General features: G+C 49.2%; 1 protein-coding gene across 1 annotated transcript in view; it reads left to right on the top strand.

The window, feature by feature from the left end:
- The first annotated feature begins 5,572 nt into the window (after positions 1 to 5,572).
- PHLPP2 (PH domain and leucine rich repeat protein phosphatase 2) overlaps positions 5,573 to 13,497 on the top strand; it is a 75,104-nt gene continuing 67,179 nt past the window's right edge. Inside the window, exon 1 of the mRNA XM_038754446.1 lies at positions 5,573 to 5,654. The gene's annotated coding sequence lies outside the window, so the exon portion shown is untranslated. The remainder of the gene's footprint in view (positions 5,655 to 13,497) is intronic.

Below are 13,497 nucleotides of genomic sequence, written 5' to 3' on the forward strand. Positions count from 1 at the left end.
AAAGTGCACTCACATTACTTCTCATTTTTGCCCTCCCGACAACCCTGAGAGATAGCTGAAAAGACAGCCGTTATCATATCTCTTTTGCAGATGAGAAACCTGAGGTACAGAGAGGTTAAGTGGGTTGCCTAAGGTCACACAGCAGGCTGGTAGCAGAGCTCAAATTCAAACCTCTAGGTTGCTGGTCAGTTCTTTTCCACGTCACCATGCTGTCCTTCAATACATGCTATCGATTAATTGTCAGAGTCCCATCTAGATGATTAAAAAAGTGCCTCAGTTTTAATAAGGCGGTTATTTGGGCCAGGCTCGCTGCAGTAATTAAGAAGAGGTGATTGTAATTTTCCTGATTCAAATATCTAAAGATTATTGGTTCGGTGCTCGTAAATTCCTAACAAACTGCTTCAAAGGATGTAAGGGCTCTGTAAGAAAAAAATCTCCATTTTTGGAAGAAATAATGAAACATAGTCGTTAACATAGGGCAGGAATAGCATTAGAATCCCTCAATGAGAATTAAAGGAATTTTTAAGTTTCCTCACTGAAAACTATTTTCAGCCCTATTCTTGTACCCACTTAAAGCTTCGAAATGCCGAAGCAGGGGGAAAATTAAGAGTACTTTGGCAAATCACCTTTTGTTAGAAATGTCTGAAATAATTATGCCGGAGGAGTGAGTACTTGAGCGTTGATTTAATTCATTTTTACTTCCTATCTACTGTCTACAAGGTGGTTCAATTTTTGTATTTATTTGCAAAGCTGGACTGATTCAATTATAATTTAGTGGGCTATTTCCCCACACAGAAGCAGCATGGCCTAAGGGATGGAGCATGGACCTGGGCAAGTCACTTCACTTCTCTGGGCCTCAGTTACCTCATCTGTAAAATGGGGATTAAGACTGTGAGCCCCCTCGGGGGACAACCTGATCACCTTGTAACCTCCCCAGCGCTTAGAACAGTGCTTTGCACACAGTAAGTGCTTAATAAATACCATTTTAAAAAAAGAAAAAAAATGCCATCATTATTATTAGTATTATAATATATTATAATTTAGTATTAGAGAAGCATTGTGGCTCAGTGGCAAGAGCCTGGGTTTGGGAGCTGTCTCTGCCACTTACCCGCTGTGTGACCTTGGACTAGTCGCTTCTCTGTGCCTCAGTTTCCTCATCTGTAAAATGAGGATTAAGACTGTGAGCCCCATATGGGACAGGGACTGTATCCAACGTGATTATCTTGTAACTACCTTTGCGTTCAATGAGGCCTTCCCCCACTCCATCCCCCCCCCGCCTTACCTCCTTCCCCTCCCCACAGCACCTGTATATATATTTGTACAGATTTATTACTCTATTTTATTTGTACATATTTATTCTATTTCATTTCGTTAATATGTTTTGTTCTCTGTCTCCCCCTTCTAGACTGTGAGCCCGCTGCTGCATGGGGACCGTCTCTATATGTTGCCAACTTGGACTTCCCAAGCGCTTAGTCCAGTGCTCTGCACACAGTAAGCGCTCAATAAATACGATTGAATGAATGAATGAATGAACCTAACACACAATATAACATAATCCAGGCTCTGCCATTTGTCTGCTGCGTGACCTTAGGCAAGTCACTTCTCGGTGCCTCAATTATCTCATAATAATAATAATGATGATGGTATTTAAGCGCTTACTATACACAGAGCACTGTTCTAAGCGCTGGGGGGAGATACAAGGTGATCAGATTGTCCCACTGGGGATCACAGTCTTAATCCCTATCAAGGGGGAGACAGAGGACAAAACAAAACATATTAATAAAATAAGTAGAATAAATATGTACAAGTAAAATAAATAAATATGGTAATAAATAAATAAACCTCGTATCTACCCCAACGCTTAGAATGGTGTTTGGCACATAGTGAGCGCTTAGCAAATACCATAATTATTGAGAAGCACCTTGGCTCAGTGGAGAGAGCATGGGCTTGGGAGTCAGAGGTCACGGGTTCTAATCTCGGCTCTTCCACTTGTCAGCTGTGTGACTTTGGGCAAGTCACTTCACTTCTCTGGGCCTCAGTTCCCTCATCTGTAAACTGGGGATGAAGACTGTGAGCGAGCACCCGTGGGGCAACCTGATCACCTTGTATCCTCCCCAGTGCTTAGAACAGGGCTTCACACATAGTGCTGAACAAATCCCATCATCATTATTATTATTATTATTATTATTATTATTATCATTATTCTCTGGGCCCCAGTGACCTCACCTGTGAAATGGGGATGAAGACTGTGAGCCCCACGTGGGGCAATCTGAGCACCTTGTATCCTCCGCAGCGCTTAGAACAGTGCTCGACACATAGCGCTTAACAAGTACCATTATTATTATTATTAATGGCAACGGAGCAGACGGAGCCCCGCCAATGGGTACGGAGCAGGGGCTGAGTTCCACCAATGGGCGTGGAGCGGGGGCCGAGCTCCGCCAATGGGCACGGAGTACGAGTCGAGCCCCGCCAATGGGAACGGAGCGGGGGCCGAGCTCCGCCAATGGGCGCGGAGCGGGGGCCGAGCTCCGCCAATGGGCACGGAAGGGGGACGAGCTCCTCCAATGGGAACGGAGCGGGGGCCGAGCTCCGCCAATGGGCACGGAGTGGGGACGAGCTCCTCCAATGGGAACGGACCGGGGGCCGAGCTCCGCCAATGGGCACAGAGCGGGGAGCGAGCTCCACCAATGGGCACGGAGCGGGGACCGAACTCCTCCAATGGGAACGGAGCGGGGAGCGAGCTCCACCAATGGGCACGGAGCGGAGACCGAGCTCCGCCAGTGGGCGCGGAGCGGGGGTCGAGCTCCACCAATGGGCACGGAGCGGGGCCGAGCTCCACCAATGGGCGCGGAGCGGGGGCCGAGCTCCACCAATGGGCGCGGAGCGGGGGCCGAGCTCCACCAATGGGCGCGGAGCGGGGGCCGAGCTCCGCCAATGGGCGCGGAGCGGGGGCCGAGCTCCACTAATGGCCACGGAGCGGGGGCCAAGGTCCTCCAATGGGCACGGAGCGGGGGCTGAGCTCCACCAATGGGCACGGAGCGGGGGCCGAGCTCCGCCAATGGGCACGGAGCGGGGACCGAGCTCCGCCAATGGGCACGGAGCGGGGGCCAAGCTCCGCCAATGGGCACGGAGCAGGGGCCGAGCCCCGCCCCCGCGCCATCCTCCTCCCGCCGTGCGTCGATGTGTCCTAGGGCGGGGCGTGTTCCCCGATGAGGGGGCGTGGCCTGTCCGCACTGGGGGCGTGGTCTGCCCACCCTGGGGGTGTGGCCTTCTGAGAGCTCACCTCCTCCAGGAGGCCTTCCCACACTGAGCCCCCTCCTACCTCTCCCCCTCCTCCCCCTCCCCATCCCCCCCGCCATACCTCCTTCCCCTTCCCACAGCACCTGTATATATGTCTATATGTTTGTACGGATTTGTTACTCTATTTATTTTATTTGTACATATTTATTCTACTTATTTTATTTTGTTAATATGTTTTGTTCCGTTGTCTGTCTCCCCCTTCTAGACTGTGAGCCCGCTGTTGGGTAGGGACCGTCTCTATATGTTGTCAACTTGTACTTCCCAGGCGCTTAGTCCAGTGCTCTGCACACAGTAAGCGCTCAATAAATACGATTGAATGAATGAATGAGGAGCGGGAGTGCCCCCCCGCGCAGGAGGTGTGGACCCGCGTAGGGGGCGTGGCCAGCCGACGCAGGGGCGTGGTTCGGGTGTAGGGGCGTGGCCTACCGACGCTAGGGGCGTGGCCGTGGGTCGAGGAGGGAGCGTGCCCGCGCAGGGGGCGTGGCCACCCGACGCAAGGGGCGTGGTTCCAGTGTGGGGGGCGTGGCCTATCACCGATGGCGTGGGTCGCGGCGGAAAACGTGCCCCCGCGCTGGGGGCGTGGCCATCGGACGCAGAAGCGCGTGGCCATCCGACGCAGGGGGCGTGGTTCCGTCGAAGGGGGCGTGGGGCTCCGTCGTATGGGGCGTGGCCACCAGACGGAGGGGCGTGGCTCCAAAGCAGGGGCGTGGCCTATCGACGTTGGGGGCGTGGCCCGTGGGATGGGTGGGACGCGCAGGGGGCGTGGCCATCCAACGCAGGGCGTGGTTCCGCCGTAGGGGCGTGGCCTATCGCGGTTGGGGGCGTGGCCCGTGGTTCGAGGTGGGAGCGTGCCCCGAGCAGGGGGCGTGGGCATGCGACGCAGGGGGCGTGTTTCATTCATTCATTCATTCATTCATTAATCGTATTTATTGAGCGCTTACTGTGTGCAGAGCACTGGACTAAGCGCTTGGGCAGTACAGGTTGGCAACATCTAGAGACGGTCCCTACCCAACAGTGGGCTCACAGTCTAGAAGGGGGAGACAGAGAACAAAACAAAACATATTAACAAAATAAAATAGAAGAAATATGTACAAATAAAATAAATAGAGTAATAAATCCGCACAAACATATATACATATATACAGGTGCTGTGGGGAGAGGAAGGAGGTAAGGCGGGGGGGGGGATGGGGAGGGGGAGGATTTCAGTGTAGGGGGCGAGGCCTACCGACGCTGGGGGCGTGACCATCCGACGCAGGGGGCGTGGCTCCATCGCACAGGGCGTGGCCTACAGGCACAGAGGGCGTGGTTCCAGTGTAGGGGGCACCGCCTATCGACGCAGGGGGCGTGGTTCCAGTGCACGGGGCGTGGCCATCCGACGCAGAGGGCGTGGTTCCATCGCAAGGGCGTGGCCTACCGACGCTGGGGGGCGTGATTCCAGTGTAGTGAGGGTGCACCCGCGCAGTGGGCGTGGCCATCAGACGCAGGGGGCGTGGTTCCAGTGCTGGGAATGTGCCCCCACGCAGGGGGCGTGGCCATCCGGCGCATGGGGGGCGGTCCCAGCGGGGGGCGTGGCCTATCGACGCTGAGGGCGTGTCCCCAGGTTCGAGGCGGAGACGCGCCCCCGAGAAGGGGGCGTGGCCATCAGACGCAGGGGGCGTGGTTCCAGTGCTGGGAAAGTGCCCGCGCTGGGGGCGTGGCCGTCCGACGCAGGGGGCGTGTCTCGACCCCCGGGGGCGTGGCCTATCTTCCATGGGGGCGTGCCCCCGGTTTCGAGGTGGGCGTGGCCATACGACGCAGGGGGCGTGGCCCGATCGTATGGGGCGTGGCCTGCCTACGCGGGGGGCGTGGCCCGTGGGTCGAGGTGGGAGCGCGCCCCCGCGCAGGGGGCGTGGTTCCAGTGTTGGGAACGTGCCCCCAAGCAGGGGGCGCGGCCTTGCGACGCAGGGGGCGTGGCTCCATCGTAAGGGGGCGTGGCCTGCCGACGATGGGGGCGTGGCCCGTGGGTCGCGGTAGAGAACGTGCCCCCGCGCCGGGGGCGTGGTTCCCTCGTAGGGGCGTGGCCCGTGCGGCCGCCGTCTGGCGCCCGGGCCCGCGCGCGTGCGCCGTGTGTGTGCGCCGTGTGTGTGTGTGTGTGTGTGTGTGTGTGTGTGTGTGTGTGTGTGGTGTCGCGCGCCGTGGCGCCGGTCGTGCGTCCGGGTCTGTGGCCTCGGCGTCGGCCCGAGGCGCCGATGGGGGAGGTGGAGCCGGGTCCCGGGGGGCCCCCGGAGCCCCCCGAGCCCCCCGAGCCCCCGGAGCCCCCCGAGCCGCCCAACACCGTCGCCAGGCAACGGACCGGCGGCATCCGCGTCCTCAAGGTGAGGGGCCGGGCCGGGCCGGGCCGGGGTCCCCCCCTCCCCCCACGCCCCGGGGACCCCGTTGTTGGGGCTCGGCGCTTCGCACCTCCCTGCCTTCAAATAATAATAATAACGATGGCATCTATTAAGCGCTTACTTTGTGCCAAGCACTGTGCTAAGCGCTGGGGAGCTGACAACGTGATCGCTCTCTTCCTCCCTTCAAGGCCCTGCTGAGAGCTCCCCTCCTCCAGGAGGCCTTCCCACACTCAGCCCCTTCCTTCCTCTCCCCCTCTTCTTACCTCCTTCCCTTCCCCACAGCACCTGTATATTTGGATATATGTTTGTACATATTTATTACTCTATTTTACTTGTACATATCTATTCTATTTATTTTATTTTGTTAGTATGTTTGGTTTTGTTCTCCGTCTCCCCCTTTTAGACTGTGAGCCCACTGTTGGGTAGGGACCGTCTCTAGATGTTGCCAATTTGTCCTTCCCAAGCGCTTAGTACAGTGCTCTGCACATAGTAAGCGCTCCATAAATATGATTGATTGATTATTTTATTTGTACATATCTATTCATTTTATTTTGTTGGTATGTTTGGTTTTGTTCTCTCTCTCCCTTTTAGACTGTGAGCCCACTGTTGGGTAGGGACTGTCTCTAGATGTTGCCAATTTGTCCTTCCCAAGCGCTTAGTACAGTGCTCTGCACATAGTAAGCGCTCAATAAATATGATTGATTGATTATTTTATTTGTACACATCTATTCATTTTATTTTGTTGGTATGTTTGGTTTTGTTCTCCGTCTCCCCCTTTTAGACTGTGAGCCCACTGTTGGGTAGGGACTGTCTCTAGATGTTGCCAATTTGTCCTTCCCAAGCGCTTAGTACAGTGCTCTGCACACAGCAAGCGCTCAATAAATGTGATTGATTGATTGATTATTTTATTTGTACATATCTATTCTATTTATTTTATTTTGCTAGTATGTTTGGTTTTGTTGTCCGTCTCCCCCTTTTAGACTGTGAGCCCACTGTTGGGTAGGGACTGTCTCTAGATGTTGCCAATTTGTACTTCCCAAGCGCTTAGTACAGTGCTCTGCGCATAGTAAGCGCTCAATATGATTGATTGATTGATTATTTTATTTGTACATATCTATTCTATTTATTTTATTTTGCTAGTATGTTTGGTTTTGTTGTCCGTCTCCCCCTTTTAGACTGTGAGCCCACTGTTGGGTAGGGACCGTCTCTAGATGTTGCCAATTTGTCCTTCCCAAGCGCTTAGTACAGTGCTCTGCACATAGTAAGCGCTCAATAAATACGATTGATTGATTGATTGATTGATTATTTTATTTGTACATATCTATTCTATTTATTTTATTTTGCTAGTATGTTTGGTTTTGTTCTCCATCTCCCCCTTTTAGACTGTGAGCCCACTGTTGGGTAGGGACTATCTCTAGATGTTGCCAATTTGTACTTCCCAAGCGCTTAGTACAGTGCTCTGCGCATAGTAAGCGCTCAATATGATTGATTGATTGATTATTTTATTTGTACATATCTATTCTATTTATTTTATTTTGCTAGTATGTTTGGTTTTGTTGTCCGTCTCCCCCTTTTAGACTGTGAGCCCACTGTTGGGTAGGGACCGTCTCTAGATGTTGCCAACTTGTCCTTCCCAAGCGCTTAGTACAGTGCTCTGCACATAGTAAGCGCTCAATAAATACGATTGATTGATTGATTGATTATTTTACTTGTACATATCTATTCTATTTATTTTATTTTGCTAGTATGTTTGGTTTTGTTCTCTGTCTCCCCCTTTTAGACTGTGAGCCCACTGTTGGATAGGGACCGTCTCTAGATGTTGCCAACTTGGACTTCCCAAGCGCTTAGTACAGTGCTCTGCACACAGTAAGCGCTCAATAAATACGATTGATTGATTGATTATTTTATTTGTACATATCTATTCTATTTATTTTATTTTGTTAGTATGTTTGGTTTTGTGCTCTGTCTCCCCCTTTTAGACTGTGAGCCCACTGTTGGGGAGGGACTGTCTCTAGATGTTGCCAATTTGTCCTTCCCAAGCGCTTAGTACAGTGCTCTGCACATAGTAAGCGCTCAATATGATTGATTGATTATTTTATTTGTACATATCTATTCTATTTATTTTATTTTGTTAGTATGTTTGGTTTTGTGCTCTGTCTCCCGCTTCTAGACTGTGAGCCCACTGTTGGGTAGGGACCGTCTCTAGATGTTGCCAATTTGTACTTCCCAAGCGCTTAGGCCAGTGCTCTGCACATAGTAAGCGCTCAATAAATACGATTGATGATGATGATGACAAGGTGATCGCTCTCTTCCTCCCTTCAAGGCCCTACCGAGAGCTCACCTCAATCAATCAATCAGTCGTATTGAGCGCTTCCTGTGTGCAGAGCACTGCACTAAGCGCTTGGGAAGTACAAGTTGGCAACATATAGAGACGGTCCCTACCCAACAGTGGGCTCACAGTCTAGAAGGGGGAGACAGAGAACACAACCCAACATACTAACAAAATAAAATAAATAGAATAGATAGATACAAGTAGAATAAATAGAGTAATAAATATGTACAAACATATATCCATATATACAGGTGCTGTGGGGAAGGGAAGGAGGTAAGATGGGGGGATGGAGGGGGGGACGAGGGGGAGAGGAAGGAGGGGGCTCAGTGTGGGAAGGCCTCCTGGAGGAGGTGAGCTCTCAGTAGGGCCTTGAAGGGAGGAAGAGAGCTAGCTTGGCGGATGGGCAGAGGGAGGGCATTCCGGGCCCGGGGGAGGACGGGGGCCGGGGGTCGACGGCGGGACAGGAGGGCTGAGTAGGTGCGAATGAGGTTGTCGTGAATGTAACTTGGTGATAACAAGGGCCCTCCTTCCTCTCCCCCTCTCCATCCCCCCCATCCTACCTCCTTCCCTTCCCCACAGCACCTGTATATATGTATATATGTTTGTGCATATTTGTTACTCAGTTTATTTATTTTACTTGTACATATCTAGTCTATTTCATTTTGTTAGTGTGTTTGGTTTTGTTCTCTGTCTCCCCCTTTTAGACTGTGAGCCCACTGTTGGGTAGGGACTGTCTCTAGATGTTGCCAACTTGGACTTCCCAAGTGCGTAGTCCAGTGCTCTGCACACAGTAAGCGCTCAATAAATACGATTGATGATGATGATGATGATCAGGTGGTCCCACGCGGGGTTGGGGGCCCACAGCCCTCATCCCCATTTGACAGATGGGGGAACTGAAGCACAGAGAAGGGAAGGGACTTCTAGCCTGCGAGCCCGCTGTTGGGTAGGGACCGTCTCTAGATGTTGCCAACTTGGGCTTCCCAAGCGCTTAGTCCAGTGCTCTGCACACAGTAAGCGCTCAATAAATACGATTGATTGATTGATTGACTTGCCCAAAGTCCCACAGCTGACAGTTGGCGGAGCTGGGATTTGAACCCGTGACCTCTGACTCCAAAGCCCGGGCTCTTTTCCACTGAGCCACGCGGCTTCTCTTCAGAGCCCTACTGAGAGCTCATCTCCTCCAGGAGGCCTTCCCACACTCAGCCCCCTCCTTCATCTCCTCCTCCTCCCCAGCCCTTAACAAACGCCATTATTATTATTATCAGCGCTTAGAACAGTACTTGGCACCTAATAAGCTCTCAACAAATGCCATTATTATTGTTATTATCAGCGCTTACACCTAGTAAGCCCTTAACAAATGCCATTATCATTATTATTATTATTATCAGTGCTCGGAACAGTGCTTTGCACATACTAAGCCCTCAAGAAATGCCATTATTATTATTATTATTATTATTATTATCATCATCAGCGTTTAGAACAGTGCTTTGCACCTAGTAAACCCTCAACAAATGCCATTATTATTATTATTATTATTATTATTATCAGCGCTTAGAACAGTGCTTTGCACCTAGTAAGCCCTCAACAAATGCCATTATTATTATTATTATTATTATTATTATTATCAACGCTTACACCTAGTAAGCCCTTAACAAATGCCATTATTATTATTATTAACACTCAGAACAGTGCTTTACACCTTGTAAGGCCTTAATAAATGCCATTATTATTATTATTATTATCAGCACTTAGAACAGCGCTTTATACCTAGTAAGGCCTTAATAAATGCCATTATTATTATTATTATCAGCACTTAGAACAGTGCTTTACACCTAGTAAGGCCTTAACAAATGCCATTATTATTATTATTGTTATTATCAGTGCTTAGAACATTGTCTTACACCTAGTAAGGCCTTAACAAATGTCATTATTATTATCAGCACTTAGAACAGTTCTTTACACCTAGTAAGCCCTCAACAAATGCCATTGTTATTATTATCAGCGCTTAGAACAGTGCTTTACACCTAGTAAAGCCTTAAAAAATGCCATTATTATTATCAGCGCTTTGAATAGTGCTTTACGCCTAGTAAGCCCTTAACAAATGCCATTATTATTATTTTATCATCATCATCATCATCAATCGTATTTATTGAGCACTTACTGTGTGCAGAGCACTGTACTAAGCGCTTGGGAAGTACAAGTTGACAACATATAGAGACAGTCCCTACCCAACAGTGGGCTAACAGTCTAAAAGGGGGAGCTTAGAACAGTGCTTTACATCTAGTAAGCCCTTAACAAATGCCATTATTACTACTATTATTATCAGCGCTTAGAACAGTGCTTTGCACCTAGTAAGCCCTTAACAAATGCTATTATTATTATTATTATTATCAGCGCTTAGAACAGTGCTTGGCGCCTAGTAAGCCCTTAACAAATGCCATTATTATTATTATTATCAGCGGTTAGAACAGTGCTTGGCACCTAGTAAGTGCTTAACAAATGCCATTATTATTATTATCATTATTATCTAGATAGGTCTCCCCCCCACCCCCCCACCGCCAAGATATCTGGAGATCACCCCAGTGGTGGGATGCTAGCCGCCATGGGTTGCTAACCGACCGCCTTGGGTGCCACCTGGTCTGCCTATATGATAATAATACCAATAAAAATAATAATAATGGTATTTGTTAAGGGCTTACTAGGCACTGAGCACTGTTGTAAGCGCAGGGTGGAAGTTCCAGCGCTTACAACAGTGCTTGGCACCTAGTAAGCACTTAACAAATGCTATTATTATTATTATTACCTACCTAGGTCTCACCCCTACCCCTTTATCGCCAAGATATTTGGAGATCACTCCAGTGGCAGGATGCTAGCCGCCATGGGTTGCCAACTGACTGCCTTGGGTGCCGCCTGGTCCCTCTAAATAATAATAATGATGGTATTTGTTAAGTGCTTACTAGGCGCTGAGCACTTTTCTAAGCGCTGGATGGAACAGTGCTCTGCACAGAGTAAGCGCTCAATAAATACGATTGAATGAATGGAAGAACCTACCTAGGTCTTCCCCCCACGCCCCAAGATATCTGGAGATCACCCCAGTGGCAGGATGCTAGCCGCGGTGAGTTGCCAACCGACCGCCTTGGGTGCCGCCCGGTCCCCCTAAATAATCATAATAATAATGATTGTATTTGTTAAGCGCTTACTATGTGCCACACACCGTTCTAAGTTCTTAGTCCAGTGCTCTGCACAGCAGTAAGTGCTCAGTAAATACGATTTAATGGATTGAATGAAGTGCTGGTCCCAAGGGAGAGCTATTTTTCGGTCGAGACGAGATGACAGGGAACGGCTAGAGGCTGCAGTTATGCAACAGGACATTGGCAGAGACGGGGAGGAGGAAGAAAAGGAAAACAGAAGTAGGGAGGTGAAGTGGGCTAGAGCCTTGAAGGTGATTAAAAAGGAAAAATAAAAGCTCAGATCCAGTAGTCAGCGCAGGGAGTTGGAGGGAGAGGGGAAATCACTGAAAAGATTTGACGCGAGGTAGGCCCTACACGTAGTAAATGCTCCATTTAGTACCATTGACTGATTGGAATAATATCTCCTCCAGGTGAGGAAGATTATTTCCTCCGCAGTGTTGGTAATGGACCGATAATTTTGTGCCTAATTTGACTCAGATGACCAGCACGTAAACAAGGCGTTCTGGAGGTGAACGCATGTTGAAGAATTTGGAGGTATTGTGGGGAAGTTGGGCACTATACCCTCGCAGGGATGAAAAGGGAAGGACTTGGAGAAAAAGATGTACGTGAAGTGTGGTTTGAACACCTGATCAGGTAGTGGCTCCATATGAGTGAAGGAAGGTGTTTGAAATTAGCTGAAAAAAATTCAGGGTTTTGAAGGTGGGTGTCAGGACAGCCCCTGGGAGAAACAGAATCGATACTTATAAGTGGACTGTTTTGGGGTCTGAAATCTTGAAAATGAGGTCATTTTAGATTTATTGAAATATACAGAACTAAGTCCTCAGGCAAAACTAATAAAAGGAGATCTGCTGCCTCACAACTCTTGAAGTCCATGTTTAGGAGAGCTTCCTTTTGCTGAGTCTGACTCTGATAGCCCTGTGAACCTTTGAAAGTTTTATCATAAGATAGCTAAAAGGAACTTCCATTGTACATCCAGTTCTTTTATAATGGGGGATTGGGTTCTTGCAAAACCCTTTGTTTTCTTAACGTTGTAGTGTTCCCTTTGCCCAATGCCATGGGCATGTGAATAAGCCATTTCTTCCAGTATCGCATTGCCCTATATCCAAACAGGCACTTTTGAGGTACAAACGGTCCTTAATTCCCTTAAGTTCGTTTATTGTTCAAATGTCTAAATTACAAATTCACCAAAATGTTAACTAAATGTAGTAATTGTACTACCCCAATGAAGATGGAGCAGAAGACTGCTCTAATTCATTGAATGCTGGGCCTAAAATCTAAAGACCGATAATCTGGAGACCTGGGTTCTGATCCTGGCTCTACCTAGAAGCAGCGTGGCTCTGTGAAAAGAGCCTGGGCTTTGGAGTCAGAGGTCATGGGTTCAAATCCCGGCTCCGCCAATTGTCCTCTGTGTGACTTTGGGCAAGTCACTTAACTTCTCTGGGGCTCAGTTCCCTCATCTGGAAAATGGGGATGAAGCCTGTGAGCCCCCCGTGGGACAACCTGATCACCTGTAACCTCCCCAGCGCTTAGAACAGTGCTTTGCACATAGTCAGCGCTTAATAAATGCCATTATTATTATTACCGCTTGCCTGCTTTGTGACCTTGGAGTCACTTAACTCCTCTGTGCCTCAGTTCCCTGCTCTGTAAAACAGGGATTTATATAACTGTTTCTCTCACACCCCTTAGATTGTGGCCTCCCTGTGGGCTAGGTCTGATCCTCTGATCGAGGAGCAGCGTGGCTCAGTGGAGAAGAGCACGGGCTTTGGAGTCAGAGGTCATGGGTTCGAATCCCGGCTCCGCCACGTCTGCTGTGTGACCTTGGGCAAGTCACTTAAGTTCTCTGAGCCTCAGTTACCTCATCTGTAAAATGGGGATTAAGACTGTGAGCCCCATGTGGGACAACTTGATCACCTTGTATCCACCCCCAGCGCTTAGAACAGTGCTCTGCACATAGTAAGCGCTTAACAAATGCCATTATTATTATTATTATTATTTATCTTGGGTCTATCCCGGTGTTTAGTAAGCATTTAACAAGCACTACAATTATTATTATTAGTGATAATAATAAGGTTAAAAAATGGTTTCTTTGGAACATGAGTGGAAAGAAACGCCGGGAATGGGTACCTTTTTTGCAAAATACCATGGGTTCCTATGAAGCAAATCTGGGGACCATTAGCAAGAAACCTGCAATTTCTCTTAATTACTGGGTCGGCGCTGAGGGAGGGTCCCAGTCCCAAAGGCCATCGAGTCCTATCTGTATTGTGCTTTACTGATTAGAGGCCATCCCTGACATTGCTTTTGAACT

The sequence above is a fragment of the Tachyglossus aculeatus genome, chromosome 11, assembly GCF_015852505.1.
Source record: "Tachyglossus aculeatus isolate mTacAcu1 chromosome 11, mTacAcu1.pri, whole genome shotgun sequence".
Lineage (NCBI taxonomy): Eukaryota > Metazoa > Chordata > Mammalia > Monotremata > Tachyglossidae > Tachyglossus > Tachyglossus aculeatus.